The sequence below is a fragment of the Strix aluco genome, chromosome 12 (genome assembly GCF_031877795.1).
Source record: "Strix aluco isolate bStrAlu1 chromosome 12, bStrAlu1.hap1, whole genome shotgun sequence".
NCBI classification, from domain to species: domain Eukaryota; kingdom Metazoa; phylum Chordata; class Aves; order Strigiformes; family Strigidae; genus Strix; species Strix aluco.
This window is the reverse complement of record NC_133942.1, coordinates 8478396-8502561: the sequence shown is the minus strand read 5'-3', so window position 1 is coordinate 8502561 and position 24166 is coordinate 8478396. Positions and strand designations below refer to the sequence as shown.

Below are 24166 nucleotides of genomic sequence, written 5' to 3'. Positions count from 1 at the left end.
ATTACACATTTAATTTAGAAAGACAGTGAAATCTTAAATGTGGATTCCAAGTTCACTGTGCAGAAGAAAACAGTGGGCAGGTCAGACCGCTGTGGATATCATCGCTTATCAAGTATCAGCACAAAAGTTAGTTTTTCTAGTAACAGATATATGTAATACAGCATTTCCACACACTTTGGGAGTAGTTATAGAAACACATTTCTGGGAAGAATAAACAGTCTTTATGGCCTTGTCTTCTTTCAACTCCCCTATCCTACCTTAGATAAAGAAAACTGAAAATTAGCTGACCTTTTATATGTCTGAAATTAAATTTCTGTACTTTACTATGCTACCCTAATAAACTCATTGTTGTGTCCACAGTTTCTTCGTGCCTTCAGACTGAACCCCCATATCTTTATTATTTTCTAATCAGTGCATTCTGTAGTTGACTGCTTTGAAAATACATATTTTAGTTAGCTTTTATGGTTAGAGCACAACACCAGAACAGCAAGGGACAAAGCAAAAGGCAAACCACTGAGGAGAAAGAAAACTGCTTAAGATTGACCTGTATCTTAGAGCTTTCAAGGCAAATATTGCAATTCTTATAAATGCAATCAGGATTCAGGTGAAAATAACACAGTATATTTTTATAAAAATAAGACACAGATTAGGATGAATAGCCCTACATTTACTTTGATTAATAGCATTGCTTCTTGCCATTATTGCAAAATTGCCTTGGTGCAACTTACAAATTATTTTTACAATTAGACAGCTACATTTGTGTCTTCTTGAAAATTCACTTTTTAATTCCTCACATTTTGCCTTGCAATTGATTTCAACATGTTGGGAGGATACAAGAGGAATTCTTGCAGCAAAGATAACTGATGATAAGGCAACTGCACCTAGTTCAAAGAGCCATGTCACACAGCATCCTACTTTTAACAGTGACCCAAAGCAAGTCCCTAGGGGAGAGTATAAATGCAGAACAGGCATATATAGATGCTCTTTTGAGCACTCTTACTGCAACTGAGTCCCCAGCTATTTGCAGCTCTGGGATTTCCTGAGCTAGAGCAGTTTCTGTGCGTTTAACATCCTTCCAAGGATTTCTCTCCCACAAACTTGTACAGCCTCCTGGACAACAGCTCTGCTGGACTCAGAGTTTCACAAATGAATATGAAGCAATTTTCAAGCCAGAAACCTATGGAAAGAGGGGAGGGCATGGTCTCAAGAGTAAGTGAGAAGCCTATAGCCTCACCAAGGAACTTGGGTGAAAAAAGTGTTTATCCTGATAAAACATCTGGGTGATCAACACTGATGCTTGCACAGCTAAGCTGTGAGAGCCCACTGCTAGCTACTGTATTTATTGTGGAAGATGCTCTAGGAAAGATAGAGTCAAAGTTGCCATCTTCTGTGGCCTGGGAAAACAGCCTCACAAATCCCAAACAAGTTTCAAATTTTCAGACCAGAACAAGGCATCCTGATGCACACAGTCACACCCTGAGAGAGGTTCATGACCTGGGAGAAGGGGCATTCAAGCAAGAGTGGACAAACCAGCAAGTGACCCTGCAGATTCCACAGCTATGGCATTTCAAATGCTTGCAAAACATCTGTGTGCAAACCTTTAAGAAGCCTGCTTTTTGCACATGTCCCAGATTATTTTACTAACCTGCACATGCCCAAATCATAAGCAGACCAGAAACTCCCTCTTCAGACCATGCGCTCAGCCAGCTGAACTCCACTAGTCCACTCCACGCTCGCACCCATGGAAAGGGAACCTGCTTGAAGCTCCAGTAAGACAAAAGGTTAATATTCCATATACATATATGATGTCAGTTATCCCTATGCACATTCAAATACCCAAAGTGTCATTTCTGATTTTCTGCTTTTGAGACAGTTGAAGTTTAGCTGATATAATCTAGAGGGTTTGGTTTTTAAATGGTTCTGCAAAGTCTGACCTCTGTTAATGACTCTCAATAATATTGCTTCATTTCCTATATGTAAACACCTTCTTATTTCAAAATCAATACATACTTTTAAGCTACTTCTTAAAAGATGAATCATTATTGGCAGTAAATTCTAGGGCATTTTTTCCAGTCTTTTTGGTCTGTCAGCCATAAAAAAAAATTGTAAATTATAAAGATGTGTGTAGGGATCACCTTTGGCTAGATAGGTTCCCACATGAGATCACAAAGACTGTAGTATCTTATGGTAACAGCACCATGGGGCCACATACTGTTCTAGAAGACATGTATCAATGCGATGTCTAAGTTAATCTGCCCTTTATGCCAAACTCCTACTGACACTGAAGAGTTCTGCATACACAGAAAGAGTAGATAGAATATAATACAAAAATAAAGTGGCAGCATCAACTGAATTCTTGTTCTCCTGAGTTTGTCATGGCTTTGTTACTTGGCAGCTTTTCATACAATATTTATTATGGCTGCAATTTTTCCCCATTAACATGTTTTAATCTGGGAAAAATGTCACATTTTTCTATTTTAAATACACAAAGTCTGACATTTTTTGTGAGCTCATCTTTAGTAGATAGCTTTTTGTTCTAACCTCGGAGGAGTGGGGAAAAGATGCTTCTCCTATCTTCTTCTTTTCCCTTTGAAGTCTATATATTCCCTGTGTTTGGGGTTTGTGTGGTATACAGATTCTTACAACAGAGTTGAAGTCATAGGTAGTGTTCAGGCCTTAAGCTATTATTGCTCAAACTACAAGTGGATAGAAAACTTCTTTGCTAATATCAAAGATAGAGCAAGTCATATATCAAAGAAATGGGTCAGAGCTGACGCCTTGGGCAGCCTAGATTCTCTCTGGTGCATCAGCATTTCAAATTAGCAGGTGCACATGTGCAGTGTATACAACAAATTGGATAATCTACTGCTTGATAGCTCAAAAACATTAGCATTCAGTCAGATGGTACTTTATCACTTCCTCCACTATAGATGATGTACATTGCAAGCAGCATGGGGAAAAAAAAAAATCTAGACATGTCATAAGAATTCTTTTAGAACTCACCAAAAGGCAGTTTCTCCAAGCTAGTATTTCGTTTTTTCATTTTTTTAAAAAATAGTCGACTCACACAAACTGAAATTTGTATCTGCTCATCTAGAGTTCATGCCATGCATCAGAAGTGAAAGCATAATTTTCATGTTTTTATTTACATGAACTGAATTGTTGTTATCCAGTTTTCCAGATGTGAAAATCTGTCATCTCTGTCAATGTCTGTGCATCTACATTTGTATTTCAGCAGTCTGGCTTACAGGTCTGAAACCATGCCGTGTAACTAAAAGGAAAAGTTAATTTCTTTGCCTCCTACAAGGAATGTCCCATTGTTATGATCCAATTTTCCTTTCAGAATTTGTCACTATTATTTTTTTAATTGGGCATGTAATGCATCTAATTTCTTTCATAGCCTTGAATTGCTTGCTTAATCTGTATTCTTAATGTTCAGAAATACCAGTTGTCCATTTAAATAGCTGGGGAGATCATTCATAAGATAATTTCTTCTCTATGTAGACAGGTTAGTTTCCCAAATCATAAAGCATCTTCTAAAGGTAATATTTACATTCACATCACAAACATCCCATGTGAGAATCTTGTTATGAACAAATGGATAATGGAAAATAAATATGGCAAGTTCTGATTTCAATGTCCTTACAGTGAAAGATTTTTTACCTACATTTAATGTCTTGATGAATCTGTAAGACAGCACTCTTTTACCATTAGTAGATCAGATTCAACAGTATATGTTTTGTTTTCAGTATCTTTTCCCCTCCAAACACTGATTAATCACAGCGAAAACTCATTCACTGAGCTGCTTATCCATGGTATTTAGAAAGCAAATTCACCTTAATATGCTTTTTTAAAGCTATGCAACTATGCCAATGGCTTACCTAGAGATCTGAACAAAAGTGATGCTTTGCCTGTCTTATGGAAAGCAGAAGACATCCCTAACAACGTATGGAGTGCCTCACAGGAGAATGCCCCAGTACTTCAAACCATATATCCATAATCTAACTCTAGATCCCAATTATGTTACAACAAGCCAAGCCACTTCCATGTACCACATCTTTTCTTGTTAGTGCCCATGGCCTTTTCCAAAGCAGTGTGTCAGCAGCTGCATGCAAAACAGCTGAGAGACATAATTAAAAATACATAGAAATCTCTCTGCTGATGGCATGGTGAGAATTAGTCAACAATTCTACTAGTACAAGCTCTGTTCCACTTTCAGCTGTCAACCAGACTGAACAGGGCTCTGGATGTTATAAACACTCTTACTGTTTGATCACCACCAGTTTCCCCCATAACATTTTCTATCATCGTGAAGTTCAGTGTTGGCTTCCAGCTGGCAGAAGAGTCAGTATTAACAGGCAACTGCTCATCTTCAGTCACTGAGTATATCTGCCACTGCACCATGAGACAAGCAGGAAAAGATTGAGAGACACATTAATTCCAGTTCCTGGTAAGAGGAACTTCAAAACTGAATGTTAATTTTGAGCATTATATCTCTTTACCAGGAAGGATGCAAGTGGCAGAAATTATCGCTACTGGGAGTTTATATCTGGAGAATTTACCATCTACCTATGAATCTCTGCTAACTGAAGAAATGTTAAATTTGTAAATATATGAAATCTCAACAATCCACATTCTGGCACATGTAGAGCTCTTGGACCATTCACTGTTGTCTCTTCAGAAAAATCTGCCCATGGTGCTACCTAGAACTGTACTAGATGATATTTGGACATGTACTTGAGCCCTCCTTCCCCATTCAATGGCCACAATATTACAAAGATCTACATGATGATGAAAATAAAGTGTGAAGATACAGAACAAGAGCAGTATGGAGTCTAAAATTAAATCCTACATTGCACAAGGAATTTGCTTATCTTCTGCACCAGACCACAAGACTGCAAATCAGACCTGTTGGACAAATTACTGGAGTCGGCAGCTGTGGAAACTGCAGTGCCACTTGACACACAATTTTCATCCAGTAAGTTATACGTGTTATAAATATCTTACTATATAGGCAACATGAGGCAGCAAATATATTACCAACTTGACTGAGACAGGATTTTGCTACAATTCATGAGGCAAAAAAATTGTGCTTTTTTTTTTTTTTAAAGAATGCAGCTAGTTTTGTTATCCTGCTGTAACAATCACCCTGGCCAAAGTGGAAGGCACTACTTGGCTTTTTACAAATCTTCTTAGGTCAGTTGTGTGCAGGAATCAGACAGATCCTTCAGCAAGCAAAGTATCAGGATTTTGTTGATCAGGAAGGAATTGGAAGAATCTTCCTCTCTTTCATACCACCTTGCTTTGACTTTAGCTACTCCTCTCTCTTATGTTTTAGTCCCAGAAATAGCTGTGTCAACGTCAGTTGATAACCTTCCAGTGCCAGGCTCTCCTTTATTCTATTTCTGATTTTTTTTCATACTTTCTACATCATCAGCTCCATATAAAGAACACCAGTGGAACTGGTTTCCCCATTTAGGCAGTTACTGTTCATAGGGGATAGAGAAGTTAAGGCTATTTTACACCAGTACTGGTAGACTCCACCCTTGTCACAAAGCATTCAAACAGCTCTCCTGGGGCTAAAAACAACATGCCAGTTAGATAAAATCTAACTAAATTTCACTTCACAGTTGCACTAATATAGACAGAAAAGCCTTTACATGAAGAGCCAACTTATTTCTTTCTACAGTCGTCGAAATCCTAAGAATAGGCCTGTGCCATCTAGTGGGGAGAGGGCTTGCCTGGAGTTTACAGCAGACTTCCCAGAAGTCCCACTGTCGTGCTGAGCGGGCTGGTTCTGTGTCTCCTCTCTCCACTCCCCATATTATTTGTCTATGAAAGGATTCAGATAGAATAGGGCTACCTCCAAGGACATATGTATACTGAATGTCTCACAGCAACTTGTTCTAGATGCTCTGGAACGGAAAACAGAGATCAGTTTAATTTAATAAATGGAAATCTAGTCCTGACTGATTTACAAATGAGAAGTTCCTGAAACTTCAACAACTTATGAAGGAATGAAGAGCTGATGCCCACTACTACTTTTTTGGGAAGTATGTAATTTTGCTTGAATTAACTTCTGATTCTATATTTCACACCACATATATATGTTGCAAACTTTAAAGTTTGCAACCTGGCAAAGTCTTTGAAAATTGTAGGAATTCTGTTTGAGAGGCAGTGAGACTATCTTACAGACATATGTCAAACATGTTTCCTAACGGTTTCCTAAAGCATTTTTGTCTAGGGGAAGCAAGGAAAACAAATTGGCAATCTTCATTCATGGTGGGTAGTCCTTCACTCGTTAAGGAGTCATCCTAGATTGACTCTCGGGTAGGAAATATAGAGTTGTTCGAATTCTGTGTCAGTACCCATTTTAAAAATTGTATTGCTATCATTATTTGCATTAGAGTACTACTCAAAGGCCATAATTTAAGGACTGTCCCATTGTGCAGGATAAATACTACACAACTCTGCTGGTTTGAGTACCACATAGCACATAAACATTTTAGTGCCACACTAATTTGACTTTTTCTTAGTCTGATACTAACTCTTTAAAAATGTCAGTTTCTGCCAATTTAAGACCCAACACAAAAGGTTTAGCTGTTCCTCTAAAGAAAGCCAAATAGGCAAAATTACAAATCTGAAGTCCATATTTACTTTGTGATCTCATAAGATATGAAAGAGAAATATTTGTTTTCAGCTGTTGTTCCGGTTACTGGCATGTTACCAGAGCACATGTAAATACTAGTATAATGTCCAATTTTGACAGAATACACTTCATCCCTACTGCCCTGGCTTGGGATGGGATGGAGTTAATTTTCTTCCCAGTAGCTGGTATAGTGCTGTGTTTTGGATTTAGGATGAGAATAATATTGATAACACACTGACGTTTTAGTTGTTGCTAAGCAGTGGTCAAGGACTCTTCAGCTTCTCATACTGCCCAGCCAGCGAGTAGGTTGGGGGGCATAAGAAGTTGGGAGGAGACACAGCTGGGACAGCCGACCCCAGCTGGCCAAAGGGATATTCCATACCGAGTGATGTCATGCTCAGTATATAAACTAGGGGGAAAGCAGCAAAGATATCAGCAAAGTATAGAGTTCATGTCCAGAATAATTCCTTCCGCCTTAGGAACAAATGTGAGCTGCAAGACACATTTAGGATGAAACTAACTTCTGGAGCTGAGAAGTCCTGTTTTCCCTCCCTCCAAAGAAACAGCTGCCACACTAAACCATCGGAGTTAGGACCGTTAAGCTGTAACAACGGGATTTCAGTTGGTCTTTAGCTCTGCTACTGATAACTTGATTCTGTTCACAAATCAGCTCCCTGATTGATAAAATGGGCTCTCTTACACTGATTTAGGGCTATGGCAGATCATCTCATTTGCAGAGACTAATAGTTACCAAACATCCATCAGGCCACTGTAACTGACAAATTGTGCATCCCAGGCGTGCAGCACAGCCTGCAGCAGCCCAATTTCAGGTTGAAAAATAAGACTACTTCCTTTTGTCTCAGACCAGGAGTAACCACGTAGGCAGACACCGCTAAGCAACTGGTGGGTAACCATTTTTCATGTTGCAGCAACAGAGGTCCTTCTCTGCTTCCTTCCCATCCTCCCTGGCTTGACTTTGTTCACACCAGTATAAGTGAGAGCAGTATGGAGCCATGCACAATACTTCCTATGGAAACACTATGTGAAGAGAAAAAACAGCTGAATGACACTGGAGAATAGCATCTTAAGCAGCACTTGCTGCTTGTTGACTTTAAATCTGGGAATTAGGCATATGATTCTTGAGCAGGGCTAAAGCTGCTACAAGACAACAGACATTTAGGCCATAGTTCACAATTGACAGTCTTTGGTGACAGCTCTCCCTAGTGACAGTATTTCCTTACATTTCCTCCACACTCCCCTTATTGCTTGCTCTTCTTCCTCCTTTACTTGTGCCAGCACAGGCACTTAGCCTACTGATCTGGGTTAAACAAAACCTGGTCAACAGAAAAGTGGGACCACTGAGGAGGCAATATATAAAAAAGCAGGAGGAGGAATACTCTCAACTAGTGTTGCAAACAAAGCCACACTGTTCTTGAGACCACAGCCTTTGTGAATCAGAGCAGAATTTGGGACAATTCTTTTTGTGTCTATGTAAGATTTGGACATCAAAATAGAGTTTGACATAATAGAGCATCAGCAATGGAACAGATGTGGAATCTGAAGACAAAGCAGGAGAAAAAAAACAGCCAAACTTGTCAAGACTGCCACAAAGCAATGATAGCTTCAGAAGCTTCATCAAGGAGTACCCCAAAATTGTAGAGGGTGGCTGTTTCTCCTCATTTAAGATCTAGACCACATTGGGGTGGCTGGTGAAGCTACTATCATGTGGCAAATCAGGTGGCAAACCAGGGATACAGTGCTTGCAGTTTATCTCTGGGAACATGATCCAATTATGTGTCACTTACACCAAAAGCAAAACAGGCTAGAACTAATTACCAAGAAGATAGGGAGTGAGGATATCACACAGGAGGAAAAAGTCCACAAACCTGAAAGAGTACACAACACCAGAAAGCCAAAATGAAGTGACTAGCTAGGCTCCTCACCACCAACTACCTAGCACAGCACTTATTCCTCAAATGAACAAATTCAATTAACCAGGCCAAGTGAGGTGACTTGCAGCAAGGTTATCATCTAATACTGCCTAACACTGTCATAGACGTGTTCAGTACATACATAGACTCAAATACAATTCAAACAGCTTAACATGCTAAGAAGAGCCCAAAACAAAAATTGAAATTATGGAAACAGAAAACCCAGCCAATCACCATGACTGCCTCAATACAGAAGAAGAAACTCCTACCTAGTGTCAGGTATTGCTTTCTGCCTCTTGTATCATGCACAGAAAGAAAGGAGGGCAGAATGCAATAGTCTCCAAAGATGGACAGTTTGCAAATGAAGACCTTCTGGCACTTCATTAGCTCTGTGTGGCATGTTAGTATCAAATTTCTTTCCTAACAGACATGTAGCTTTATTTAGCTGAACTAGGTAGTGTTTGTCTGTGAAACCAACTACGTCCAGTCAGGTCCAGAGTTTCAAAAAAATTTTCCAGTCATTTATGCCAAAATATTTCCAAGGAAAATGCCCCCCCTAAAAAGGGAGATGCAGTCACTTATCTCTACTATCTGCTAGGGCATTACTTTAAAACATCTGCAAGTCACAGTACTAGCTAATGATACAGTACTAGCTAATGGCACAGTACTAGCTAATGGCACAGTACTAGCTAATGGCACCAAAGGACTATCTCCCAAAACAGCACCCATTCGCATTTGTCTTGCACAGGACTTAGCAGTCCAGTAATATACTGTGTGTGTGAACAGCACATGAAGAGCAGAGAGGGGCATACATGGACCTGGTGGGGGGAACAGCTGGTCCACAATGCTCATGACATGGGGAAGAGACAACTGCAGGGAAAGAAGCCTTACTGCTCTGCAAACATCAAGTTGTCTTTATTTCTACAGACTTGCTCAGTGCTAGTAATTTGTCAAATTCCTTTCTGGAAGGAAAGGAGGCAGGAGCGGTCACTTCAGACAATAGCTCACTTTATACCTCACTAACTCCATCACATGGCTGGAAACTAAAGAATATTTCATGAATATTGGGACTGAATATAGGCTGTGGATTTGAACAGCACAAAAATAAGGACTCATGATATCACAGCTAAAAGATAACGCATCATGTAACACTAGGATGGTCTGTGTGTCTCTTGACCATCCAGGTCATGATCAGATAATCTCAACCATATTCCAATGCACCCTTAGAGTAAATAGAGTCACACCATCAGATGCCTCACATATACATTTTTAAATAAATGCACAAACAGATTAAATCTGACTGTAACAAGCTACGTATCTTCAGATATCACATAAATATCAGCTGTTATTTTCTTATAAATGCAATTGCCAACATGTAATAAATAAAAGAACAAACCAACACTCTACCCTGCCAGGCAAGAAACAGCCAAGACAAAAACTCATCACTACAGTTTTATCCTGCTGCCACGGCTGAGCTTCACTCAAAATTTGCCAGCCATAAGCTTCAGGTTTAAAATAACAGTGACTGCAAACTGGAATTTAAAGCAAAGCCAAGAACCTTTCATTCTTGCAAACTAACTGTGCTGAGTTTAAAGACACACATCGGGCAGAGTTTTGGGGTTCTTTTAAAGAGATTTTCAGTTTTCAGTCTAGAAATAAAAGATGAAGTTTGGTATGGTTTTGTTGTTTTGGGTTTTTTTTTAAACTGGCTACAACCCATTTTTCAGCTTTTGTGCTCCTCATGGTTACACGTACACAAAAAATTCTCCTTGTGTTCCCTGACTGGGAAAAAAACCCCATAGCATCACTCATACCACCATTTCTTACAATCAAGCACCTAGTTGGAAACCCAGATCCAGCCTCCAAACAGTAGCTGCAAATGGGAGCAATCCCCAGAGAAAGTTCCAACTGTCAAGTTAACTTGGCTGCTCCTAGTCAGAGGATTGTTAGAAGGCAGATCTATCTTGTGATTCTCCCTTCTACAAAGCAGAAAGAAGGGCTGGGTCAGATCTATGAAAACCAGTTGTTGGGTTGTTTTTTCTAAAAAATCAAAGTTCTTTAGCTATTAGTGGCTGATCACTTGAAGGAAGTATGCAGCTCTTCTGATTAATGATTGAATTTTAAGTATTTATGATGGATGAAGTATGTATCTGGCAATGATTGGGGGTACTGCTGTTTGTCATATGCTTCTCACCAGGACTCTACTGAAAATGAGATAATATCACAACAGGTTTTAATTCCAGGATAAAATATTTTAAGAAATTGTAGAGACAGAAATACTGGGGAAAAAAAAAATTAAATCTAAGTAGTTAAAAGCTGATTCAAGACTATTTTCAGAATATTTTGAAATGAGCTTTTATTTTTTTCTTCCTTAAAACCAATTTTCTGATGATTTGGTATTTAAAGTACTCTTGAATCACAGCTTTTCAAATGCATTTTAGCATTCAGTAGGAATCTGCATCACCTGTGTACCACCTGAAGTGTTTCAGGCAAAGATAAATGAAAACTGGGTGATATTAGTAATCGCTACAGTACCTGAAAAGAAATGATGATCAGATTGCCTCTGATTAAATTGTTAAAGCTGGTCATTGCCTATCCAGACTGATACCATTGGTATGGACCTTACTAGAGGGCAGGGCTTGGGGATCCAGAATTTTCAGTCTTCCTTCTTCAGCAAGGAGACTAGGGGAGAGGAAGATCTCAAGCAGACCAACTCCACATTCTTCCTCTCCATTCCCTGTTCCCCCGAGGTAGGATGGTAGCAGAGATAAAAAAGGTAAAAATAGTCATCTCCTCATCTTCTCTCCTTTTGACTGCCATAAGGAAAAACAAGTACTGAAATAATTTAATCTTCCATGCAGCATTTTGGAGAATTTTATACTGCCACAATGGTTTTTTTAAGACAGTTGGTGGCTTAAGGAAGATCCCCTGGGAAGATCCTGTCACCTGATAGATCTGGGCATGGGAAGAGGTCATAGCTTCCCTAGGGACCGTACTGTACAATAAGATAGGCCCTCATAGTTAATGTAGTTCAGAGCTCAGTTTGTGCCTCCTGCTATCAAAAACTGGCTATGTATGAGATACGATTCATAAAGGATGTAGAATACCTGTACCTCATATTTTTGTTGTACTTCTTTTGGAAAAATCCTGCAAATGCATAAGATTTTCACAGAAAATGCTATGTATAATCCATACACATTTACAGGAGCCCATGATTTTTCATGATCCTTTGTGGTTTGTTAAATAGTTGTGAAGTATCCTAAAGAACTAGTTTGAAACTTTCTGCAGTGATATTTTCATATAAAATGAGCACATCTTGATTCAGTCTCTAAAGACACATCTCTAGTTGTATTGATGGCCAAGTATATTGCAGATTATAGTAACATACATTATTGATCCATAGCAAAATCTTTGTGAGTGGAATTTAAATTTCAAGATGGTTTGACCATATCTTTTTATTTTAGACATCTTCACCAGAGCTGAAATTGTTTATCATATGCTTCAGCCTAAGGCAAAATTTTAGACCTGAGCTAGGATCCATTAAAACATGTTTGTAAGGTAAGTCTGGACCGAACAAGGAATAATATGCCACTGCAACCAGAGTATTTCTCTACTCACAACAATGACTACTAAAATCCTTCAGATATTAATCAGCTCCTGATGCTTACTTTTTGAAAAGTCTTGATAATTACTTCCTGTACTTGGCAATATTCAGAAATTATTTTCTGCTGCCACAAGAAATATTTAGGATAAAAATATTTTCCCATTGGTACCTTTCTGTGTGGTATTAAGACTGGGAATGTATTTATATTTAGGTTTCACCCAAGAGAAAAAGATTCTTGTATAATTCAGTACTACACTTAGAGAGGAAAAAAACCTCTAGGCCACAATATGTAGTTAATATTCAGAATTAAGTCAGTTTATTATGCATCAACTGGTAGGTCAAACTCAGCTTTGTGTGCTGTAATTTATAATACAGCTTTATGCCCAAAGCAATATGGAAGCCCTGAAGCAACACTGTGAATTATTACAACTGAATCTGAACACCACCTACCAAAACGTATATGATTTCTTATATTTCTATTGCATGCAGGCTATAAACATGATGTCAAATAGCTCTATGCTGCAAGGACGTTAAATAAAACATCAGTTTCATGACCAGTGTCAGCATTTGGCAGTCTACTTCCTGCAGTCTTATTAAAGGGTAGTCCAGCTGCTTCAGCTGATTTAACTAATTCAGTAAAAGCAATATAAGGAGCTTTATAACTTTCTAAGAACTAGCAGATTTTTCTTCCCCTAGTGGCATAGCAAATACAACTGCACAGTAATTTGGTGACATTACAGTTTTTCCCAGACTCAGACATTATATTTCCCTTTTTTATTTAGTGATCTACATGGGCAAGGCACAAAGCAATCCTCCAGAGCTAAAGCTGAACTACCCTAATCCCTTCTGCTTCCACACTTGGCCTCCTTCCTGCTCCAAAGTGAATCGGCATCCCATTGTCTAGGGGCAAGGCCAGGCTGCCTTTGCAGTGCCATCACTACGGAGGGTTTGCGTGTGAATGGCTTAAACTATCCTATACATGATAAAGGAGAACACTGGAAATGGACATCACTGAAGCAGTCAAACCAGTTACAGTCTCTTCAAATGCTGAGGAAATGAACTTCTTCTTGCACATTTATCCAGACAGTAGTCTAGAGACAGGGTAAGATTACTCTGTAAAACATACTGCACCTTTGCCACCCCTGAAAACTGGGTATGTTTTTATCTCACTCATTTTAAAAGACAAGTGAGCCTAAGATCTAGGATCATTAGGTCAAACATGTGTCAGAAGTATCCCCCTGAAGGGTATTTTCAGCCATGATGAGTGGCATGAGTGGAGACAGAACGAAGTTTCCATGTTAAAAACAGTAACTTTTATTCTTCTTCACTCTCCTTCCATCACTCTAAGAGCTCTACCCACAAGAGGTGCATTAGCAGTAATTTTGCCAGCTCAGGCTTGGTAGCCACTTTCGTACACACCTACTAATACTCTTCAAGTAACATGTGGTCCTGTGAAGAAATAAATTTTAAAAAACAACAAAACTCTATAATCAAACCCCATTGACACTGGCTAATTAATTCCAAGCATTTTGATGTTGCTTCTCACCATAGCGTAGCACATCTCTCTGAACTCACAAAGAGCCTTATTTATACATTCCTTGGAGCAGTTTTTCACTGGTGTATCCCTACAACTACATTATAATGGATTTATACATCCCCCTGACTTACACCTCTTTGAGAGATCAGAACTAGTCCCAAGAGGTTTAAGCCTCACCTAAATTAGTTCCCAATGTGAAAGTATCTGCAAATAAACTAATTAGAGATTAATTGGCTAATACATATAGATAAGTCAATTAGGGATTAATTAGTGTTTGTATAGTATGGTCCTTAGAAGATATAAATTGCTCTTAAAATACTAAGTATTATATGTCAATTTCTATGACTGTCTGACAGTTCTTAGTTGCTGTATATATAACCGTACTTGCTGTTGTATCTACCAGCTCACACACCTCCACACAATTCCTTCTGTATAGTTTGTCATTATCAATTTGATCTTCTCATCTTGCAACAGAATTAACTGGAGAAAAAAAAAAAATAAATCATGGTGCACTATTGAAATGCATACACCTCCAGAGAGGAAAAAGAAACGTCCTCTTCTGTTGTGCAGAATGGGTGATGTAAACCCCAGGAAGTCATGCTGAGCTCTAAGTTGGGTAGTTTCACAAATCCCCATGTGACCCTGGAGCACACAAGGTGTCTCTCCAGAATTTTGATCCAGATGCTTCTTTATAAGCTCTTCTCCTTTAACCCATCAACCTTCCTGACATATAGGCAGGATTCACAGGAGCATATGTAAGCAAGAGTGTGCCAGTACAACCTCATAACATGAACTGCCTTCCTATTCTGGCTACCTATAACTTCCCACCTGGTTTCAACTGATAAGAATTTTATCTTTCTGGATCAATCTAATTCCATCCAAGAGCTGCTGTAATTCCTCAAAGACTGTATTCTATGGGCTATAGAAAAATTTTTATGTTGCTAATATATGAAAGGTACTGTGAAATTCCTTTTATCAAAGTTTTCAATCCCAAGCACATATATTCCTACATATTTTCCCCAGTTCTGAACTGGTTACTAATTCTAAGATGTCCATCAATGAATGAAAGGCTGTAACTGAATCTTGAGTCAGCCCTAGAGAGAGGAAAATTTGAACTGCAAGCTTTTCCTGGTGACATTTTCAGAAGTCCTATATGCTAATTTGCACTCTAAACCTGATACTTGTTCTATATGTATTTATAATACAGGCTGAGCACAAAGCTAGTGAAAATCAACCAACTAATGCAGAACTCCTAACACAATTGACATTTAGGATAACTGTTCAATTTTACAGATTACTCTGTTGATGTGCACCCGGGTAGAGTCTCAGTGACAGAACAAAGCCATAAGTTGCAGGTCAGTAAAAGCGAACAGACTCCAGACACACAAACCCTATAGAAACATTTACCAAAGCAGATACTTGAAGACCACAGAGGATAGAATCAGAACTAGTCTGCTGAGAAAAGGGAAAAACCTTGTGGTAAATTTGTGCCCTGGGAAGAAAAACTTCAGCATCTTGGCTCTAATAGGTATTGGCAGAGTCAGTAACCCAAAAATAAACAAGTCTTCAAAGTGATTATTTGAGAAGAAGGACAATTATTGCAGGACTAAATGTTAGCCAGGAAAGACTTCCCTTACACAAGAATCCACATAACACCAGCGAAATGAGATGTATACGAAATCCCCTGTTGTTTCCAGCTACATGCACACATCCCACATGCTAGCAAAGTAATCAGAAAAAACCTTTCATATAACTCACGTAAATCGAGCTCCTCAGTCACGCTTCTGAACCTTCTTCTGGCTATAATGGAGAGTTTCTGCCACAGCATGCTGCTTGTAAGCACCTCTGGGAATGATGAATTGAACCAATAATTCTTTTCAGGTGGTTTCATCTTAGCAGATTTAAATGGAGTTTTATTCTCTTGGCAAATAATGGGACTTCTTATGATACTACCCACAAGACTGTTTGAACAACTACAATGATGTGGTTTTCTTTTTTTTTAATGCACAATCCAAACACTATTGTTAGCAAGGCAAATCCACAAACTGTGAAGGGGTTTTTCAATGCAGTATGCAAAGTTCTCAATTTATCTCTGATCTTTATAAGAAGAGTTCTACCTTATATTACCATACTGGGACAGACAACAGACAGTTGAAAACAAAACCTCCATGATAAAAACATTTAAAAGCCTAGGTTTGCTAAAAAAATTTATATTCAGCTAACAAACTTCTTCAAGACAGCACAATAAAACTAGTTAGGTAAAGAAGTCTGTTGAATCTTCAAAGATCTACTAACAAAAATAAGAGAATCAAGAACAGTTCTGCATTATTTTGGATACCAAGGGTTACCCATCCACAACTTAAACCATACAGGATTTCAAATACAGAAAGTAACACAAGTGAATACCAGGACAATAACACCACCACTTACTTGCATAATGCATAACAGCATCTACCAGCTGTTTAACACTGAGTCTCAGTTGTTCTCTGCTGATATGCAGAATACATAATTCACATGAGTTTTAAATTAGTTTAAATTCACCTCCAACATTTTTTTTTAACTTACAAACATCTGACCTGCTTAATCATGAAACTGATCCGGTAGAAAATTGAACGTAGAATTGAAACTTCACTCCATTTACAAATTTCTTGCTATGTAATTTGCAAGTTTTATACTTTCACTGCTGTAGAGTTTCTGCAACATTTAAAAAGGAGTTGACATATATTTCAGAGCATCAGCATTTGTTCAACTATCTACAAAGCCTCCACTCGTCATTCATCACCCATAAGTCTTTTTCTTCTTTTTCCACCTATGCTACTGTCCCTACACTTTGCTGACAAAGGGTATCAGCTGCCTGACTATGGAACATGATTAGCTTCAAACACAGGTAATGACAAATCATGCTTAGCACTATTTCTGTAACCGGGGTTAGTCTTCAGCCCTGTAACCGAGTTACTTGTGAGTTCAGAACAATTTGCATTTGCCTATAAGCATGAAAAAGAACGATGCTTATGTACTAGGAACATCTGCTGGAACAATACGGGTGATGGGAGGGGTGCAGGATGGTGTGGTAGGGGTGGAGCAGAGAGGGTCAGAGTTTGGCAGTGTATATACTGCTGGGGTTTATCGTTACCCGAGTACAGTCAGAGCGGGTCTAACTTCAGGCAGAAGGTGGCAGATTCTCAGAAACACAGCAAAAGACTCACTGCCTGGGCACTGAAATTTAACCATTTTGCAAAGGGCAGCAATAACTAAAAGGCAGGAGCTGAATACAAAGTTTTTGGAGTGCACACTTTGAAGAGCCTGATTTCCTCCTAGCCTGCCTTTCCACCCTTCCCCCTTTGTCTTTCCACAGTGAAAGCACTGTAGATACATACAATAGTCTGTGCTCTTTCTAGTCAAGGTCAGTAAAATAATTTTTGTATTTTTATCTTTAAAGAAAAATACAAAAATTATTATTACCTTAACTTGGATGGTCTTTTTCAACATGAAGCCATGACTGTGAATCATATTCCTGTTCATAGGTGCAACTCTCACAGCTGAGACATAAAATCTGCCTTATGGAAGAATGTATTTCCCTGGCAAGGCTGGGGTTGGTGCATGTGCATTACCTTGGCACATGGAAAAATCATTCCTGGATCACCCTGATTTTGGTTTTTTTAAAATTTCATTTAATTGTAAAATTCTTCAAATCATGTTCCCCATCTGGACTCTTCCAGTCTTTTCCAGGACATTTGTAAATGTTTTCATTTCCCTTCAGTGAGCACAGCCATCTTTTCAAGTGTAGCCTTTTCCCTGCAAGCAGGCACCACTTGCAGAGCTTTCATACCCAGAGAATGTAACATGCAGTAGAAAATGTGCAAAGCTAGTGCAGGATGAGTAAAAGCTCTTAAGTGTATGTTGCTCATTAATTAGTCAACAGAGTCTCCAGCTGCCTCTCTCATTCAAGGCTGTTTTCCTTTGCTTTTTTTTTTTTCCCCCCTCCCTCCCCGCCCCCAGGAAACCAGCTCCATACATGCAGCTTGCTTTAAAGAGATTTCTGCTGTGTCTCTGGTATCACCTATATGAAGGGCTCCATATAAAACCAAAGAGCACACTTTAGTAACATGACTGACTCCTTTTCTTCAGAATCTTTTATAATGCTTTTACTTGTGGGGTTTTTTGGTTTTTTTACTGTTAAATTTACTGATATTACAGAGGTGTACTTTAATATGGACAAAACCATTATAAATCCCCTAATATCTATCTGTGTAAGAAACAGTAAATATATTATGCATATGAGCAGAAAACAGAATCAAGGTACTATATATAATAAAATCATGTTACCCACGTAGAAACATGGGGAATCAGCATTGTTAATTGTTTTACAAGAGAGTTCAAAGGCATCAGTGCTAATGAGCAGCTCCAGCAGTTCTAGACACTATGCAAAAAGTATGAATAGTTTGTGACCCCCGAAACTCACCGTAGGTGCTATTGTATAGATAAAGTGCATAAATGTGGAAAGTGAGTTTTTCCAAAGCCAGGAAAATATTTGTGATGCAGCCTGGAAAAGGAACTTGTATCCCCTGGAATACAGTCGAGGGATGTAACCTTGGTTTATCATCAGTGATCCATAACAATTGCTAACATTTCTCAAAAGCAAGCAAGATCTAAAATAACCCTATTTGTCTGAGCATGAAAGCTTGTGTATTGACATGCATACATCTAGATGTATAAATATACATTGCATGGTAAAAGTTTTCCTTCTTGTTTTAAATAAAAGCTGAGGTTACTTTAACAGTAGCTGAAGGTTGAAACATTTATGGATTATTCAGTTTACATTGCTTCTCAGTTTAAACAACCTATCATTGATAGAAAATAATTCGGAAGTTCAAGTAGAACATTTTGCTGGGATGTCAGATGTTACAACGTGAGTGAAGTTTAATTGCTCTGCTTTTAAACCTAGCTCTGATAAAGGCCTAGCCAGCCTGTAAGTGTCCCATTCAGAAATGCTTTTGGATTGTTTATGTCTTCTTTCACCAAATTTGTATGAAGGACAATCTTGAGCCATCTGGTGCCTATTTAATTTTTAACCACCTCTCACTTGGAATATTTCTTTCTTTATACTTATTTTGTCTTAACAAATTGGCCATAAGCTAAACTGCACCATCTGTGACTTCCAGTAAATACAACTGTTGCTAATGAAATTACCCAGCTTCATCATTTTGATTTAAATGCATTGCCTGCTTTTTCTATGACCTTTCATTGCTTGCCATCAAATCACAGCTTTCACACATTTAGATACACACTCATGTAGGTCAGGCTTCAGGAATAAATCTTATCTGTGAATCTCAAGAAGCCTGGCCAAGCTTGCTCAGCAGGCTGGCATGAGCTACCACAGCCAGGGCCATGCTAAGAAATCATTATGGCATTTGTGACCATCCAGCTTAGGGGGCTGAACTCAGTGTGTTTCATGCTCCAGGGCAGATCCCCCGCCATGTGACCAATTGGTCACTGTTTCTTGTTCTTTTGCCTCCCATTTGTTTGACTGACTGAATTAATGATTCTGGATGCACTAGCCCAGTCTTTTGGCTACCCTGTCTCTTATTCAATCACAGGACAAATCTGACCAGATTGAACGGGAGGAAAAGACTGGGACCCTTACCTTAAAGAAAAATAGCAGGAAACTAAGGGAATCAGTGGAAGATTAGTGGTGGAAGTGGGGTATATCATCACACCAATTATTTATATAGTATTCTATGTATAAAAGTAATAACCTGGTGTGATTAATTTGAACCTAGAGGAATCTGTTCTCTTGCCCTCATGTTAAATTGGTAGGTGCCAGGCTTTTCAGAACTGTACCTCAATTTACATCAGAAGGAAAAGATACAGGTGAAGTTTCTTTAGTCAGAATGTGTAGGTATTCATTCAGTAAACACAGGTAACCTCAGTGGCCATTTACATGGCCCCTGCAATATTTTTATTAGGTGCACAGTATGTCTGATACCAACAAAGCCTCAATCCTTCAGAGAGATGTAGCCCTAGTGAGCTGGAAAAATGAGAAGCATCTCTTTCACAGGTACAAGCATCTATTTTGGAGGTCCCTCGGGTGCTCTGCTAAGGCTTTGGTTCAAAAATGGATTCCAAAGTACCATCCTGAAACTGCTGTCCTGGTGAGACATGGCTAAAGACAGACTTTCCAAACTCACATCCAGAGATACCAACACTATTATGATATCAGTTACTGAAAACACCAGCAGGTCAAGTGTAAGAACAGATCTGAGTACAGCATACACCTACTGTACCCTTACCCAACCTTCTCCTTTTAAAAACAGTAACTCATATCATACAAATAATGTTCCATTATTTTACAGACCATGAAGAGGTAAAACACGAATGCTGGAAGGTGCAAGGAATGAGCAGCCAGGTTCCCAGGTCACATAAATTGGCTTTGCTGTTAAGCCACATATTTGCACCAGTTTGTGGTCCCCCCCGCCATGGATGAGGAACTAGTAACCCAGGTGAATTCTGCATTCTAAAATGAACCCTTATTTCCAGATACCCAGAACTGTGGTGAAAAATAAAACAAATCAATTTAACATTTAAAATCAAAATATGAAACTGAATAGCTCAGATTCACTTCCTTTAAATAAGAAAGAGGAAAAGCCAACAGAAACGTGCAAAGCTCAAAACAGAGTTCATATTTAATCGCTTATCAGAAATTGAAGTAGTCATCTTTAGAAACATGATGTGATAAAGACACCAGTTTCCTCTGTATATTTATGCTCCCCATAGCAGATGCTAGTCAGGATTATCACAATAGGCCAACGCAGGCATGGAGACAGCTTTGGATATGCAAACCTCTTTCCCCAAACTGTCCATTGCATTCTTTCTAAAGGGACGTATTTCTGTTTGACTCCCACTCAGTGCCTACTCTGCATGTCCTTCTAGCTGGAGTTTAGCGAGGTCACAATCCACTCTTGATCAAACTGATGACAGGTTACATCATCATGTAAATGCTACAATTTATGAGGCAGGCCAGAGGACTGATGAGTTAGTAGGTGGGTTATGTTTATACAGAGATATGTTGGTATCCAGATGGAAAAGGCAAACTGAATAAGAGCAGATGGCAATTACACTGGCATTTATGATAAAATTTCAAAAGTTGGTATATTTTGTCAGAAAGAGACAGGGCTTTTGTAAATATGCTTGATACTTTCCTCCTGTCAAGGAAAGGGAATCACCTTTGCAAATAAGCTTACTAGTTTTATTTAAACTTCCAAGAAGCCTGGCAGTGTCAGCCAGTCTTTGCTGCTCCTTTTTCCTATTTTCAGCACAAAATACATTGTTCTATTGCTCCCAGAACTGCTGTCAATGCAAACTACAGGTGAACACACTGTTTATTTGCTTACTCCACTACCACAATCCCAATAGATGCTCATAAAAAGTTAGAAAGCTTAATAATTCATTAACCAAAGAGCACTTTTTGGTGTAGATTCGATACAGTACATTAAGGAGACCAACGATGGAAAGGCATTCATACTTTTGGAACTTGTGCCTTGAATGACTATCAGAAGCGCTGGAAAGAAAGCGTAATTTTTAAGTATGCTGTGATGAAAACGTATGTCTGGAATTAGGTATTTTGGCAGTGCAATAATCTTCATGATGTCTGGCAACATGAAAGTTTCTGTAGTATCAAGCTGATACACAGAAACAAGACTGTAAAAAGCAGCAGTATGAACAGCATTGTTCATTGGGGAAGATTTCCAGAAGCTGGCAGAAACTTTAGTGTACAGCCCACAGAAACTGTTAAAATCTCCAAAATACAAGATGCTATATGGCTACCAGTAGATAAGCTGACTTCCTGTGTATTTAAAGCAAGTAGGAACTGAGCTAAAAAAACATATGTGTAAACTCCAGCCAAAACCCCATACGAATCAAATGAGAGATTAGACATTTTTTTAAATAAAAGAACCACCACCACCACCCCCCAATCAAAAAAGAGTCCAATCCTTAGAGCAAACACTGAGAAAAATAGTTCCTTAAGCTTACTTCCGCAAGTCTCTTCGGCATGCGGGTGCAGTATTCAAGAGATAATCACAAAATTCATGCCAGGATTATAAACGAAGACTTTATGAAGGGAAATGGTACATTTTAGATGGGAAGAAATATGGCAAAAGGAATGTACTGTCTCAATTGACTTGCTATGAACAAAGACAACTTAAACCCTTAACAGCTTGCGTTACACACGTTCTAATCTATATCAGCATGTCAGCAACTGATAACAAAAATTGCAATGTAATTTGGTATTTTATGTTTGGTGGGACTGGGCTTAATGTAAGAGATAAGGTTCTGCAAACCCTTTCCCAGAGTCAAGACATACATGCAGTTAAACCTGCCTGATACCAATTACCCTGCAGTCAGGTATGTCCACAACATACTCGTCTTATATGGCTAGAACAGGATGACATTTAAACTCACACAGCTCATGGGTATTACAGCTACATGGATGTCTTCGGAAATATAATTTTTTTATATGAGAAAAAATACTAACCTTGTTCAGTAACTCCCTAAGAGATTCAAAGCTGTCTTGTCCTGCAGCCACAAGAGTGATATGCATCCATCTGAACAACAAAATACTGTGTAATCAATTATATTTCATCTACACATTGGAGTATCAAATCGTTCATCATCATGCCCAAAGGAAAAAAAAAGCTCTCTAAAAAGTACCTCAAGTAATTAGAATGATCCAAGAAGAATCAGAAGCTCCAATATCCCAAAAGCAATAATGAATAGCTATTTTTATGGCAAAAGTTATTAGATTAAAATCATTATGCAACTGTTATCACAGTTTATCAACCTCTGATGTTGAGTGTGTCTTTGTATGCTCAAACAAGGAAAGAAGACAGCCAGGATAATTGGAGAGAACTGGATCTAGAAGAATAGTCTATGATAGGAAATGTTTTGTGTGTTTTGTAACACACACTTTGTTGTCAACAGTATCATTTCACATACATCAGGATAACAGGGTGACCGGGCTATATGGCCAGCCAGCACAGCTTCTCAGAGATATATTAACAAGTTCTACACATGCAGTCAGGATAGAGCTATGAACAAGCTTCATTGCAAGTAGGAGAAGGCAAGGTTGAATCTTGGTTGAATTCAGATCCAGGCAATTCCTGTATAATATTTTTAAGTGAAAAACAAGGTTAAGAAGAAAGTTTAGGGGAGGATTAAACTTCTGTTTTGTCATGTGAGGTATTATTTGGAAAAAAAAAGTAAATGCGGTTGACATACAGTCTCTCACACAGAGGTTTCTATGGAAGACAAGTTTATTTCTTGTTTTAGTAGCATACACAAGACCAAATACTGGTTTGGCATTACTAAGATGAGTTTTTAAACAGTTGCTGTATTTCATCCTCTGTCCTTTTCTATAACCTCCACCTTATGGTTATAACATGTATAGATAGGATAATTAATTTTCCCTAGAAACATATTTGTTCAAGGCAACACAGACTCCAGGTCTAAGTTTAAGAAGTAGCTTTGCTAGTACCTTTACGCTTTGACTTTCGCTCCTGTTAAAAGTGCTTCATTAGAGGAACAGAAATCTTCCTAACATACATTTTCTCTATTTAATGAAACCTTGAAATGGTACAACAGTACCAGAGCTGGCATTTAAAAGGCCAAGCACTCTGACCTTCAATTCAGAAGGAAAATATTTCTCTCAGAAAACTCAGAACATGCATTGTTCCATTGACATCAATTATTTTTAATAATTCACAACCCTAATTTTAAAAGTATGGTGTCCTGGTTTTATTAGCTTTCTTCTAATTCCTGTTTATATTCATTAGCATTTTACATCTTATATTACTTCTAATGTTGTAGTTTTCCTTCTTAATTCTTACTGCACAATGTTATGCCAGTGTATTCACACAGTATAGATGCAATACAAAAGAGGTGTAAATTCACACTGCAAAGTTAAACCACTAGAACAAATCCATTTTGATTCAAACATCAACTCGGCATTTTGTTATTAACTCGGTCCTCTATTTTCCAGTTTTTAGCTGCACCTTCAGAAGACAAAGTTGGCTCAGTGTTGGTCACTGCAGATCTCTAAAATATATTGGTATGATTATGTGTTAACTCCAGATAGCTCATGATACTTTTAGCATAAATTAGCAGAATCCTAGGAGAACAGACAACTTCATGAAAGTCAAGATGAGAGGCATCAGATTAGCTTAGTTTCAATAGACCTAGGTGCAATTCAACAGCACCTCAAGAGGGTTCCACATGTAAGCCTTAATTAGAGTTTCTCTTTATCCTAATTGCTCTCCAATAACAATGTGGCTTATGAAATAAAGCTGTATTAAATTATTATGACAACAAAAAGGGTAGGCTGTCTTCCTCTGGAAGGCACAAATATCTGATTGGCAGTTTAGCTCAGCAGATGAGCAGAAATCCCACAA

At 38.4% G+C, this 24166-nt stretch overlaps 1 long non-coding RNA gene across 1 annotated transcript in view; it reads left to right on the top strand.

Moving 5' to 3' along the window:
- The first annotated feature begins 4557 nt into the window (after positions 1-4557).
- LOC141928862 (uncharacterized) overlaps positions 4558-24166 on the top strand; it is a 57491-nt gene continuing 37882 nt past the window's right edge. The window contains exon 1 of the long non-coding RNA XR_012624887.1: positions 4558-4978. This is a non-coding gene — a long non-coding RNA (uncharacterized LOC141928862). The remainder of the gene's footprint in view (positions 4979-24166) is intronic.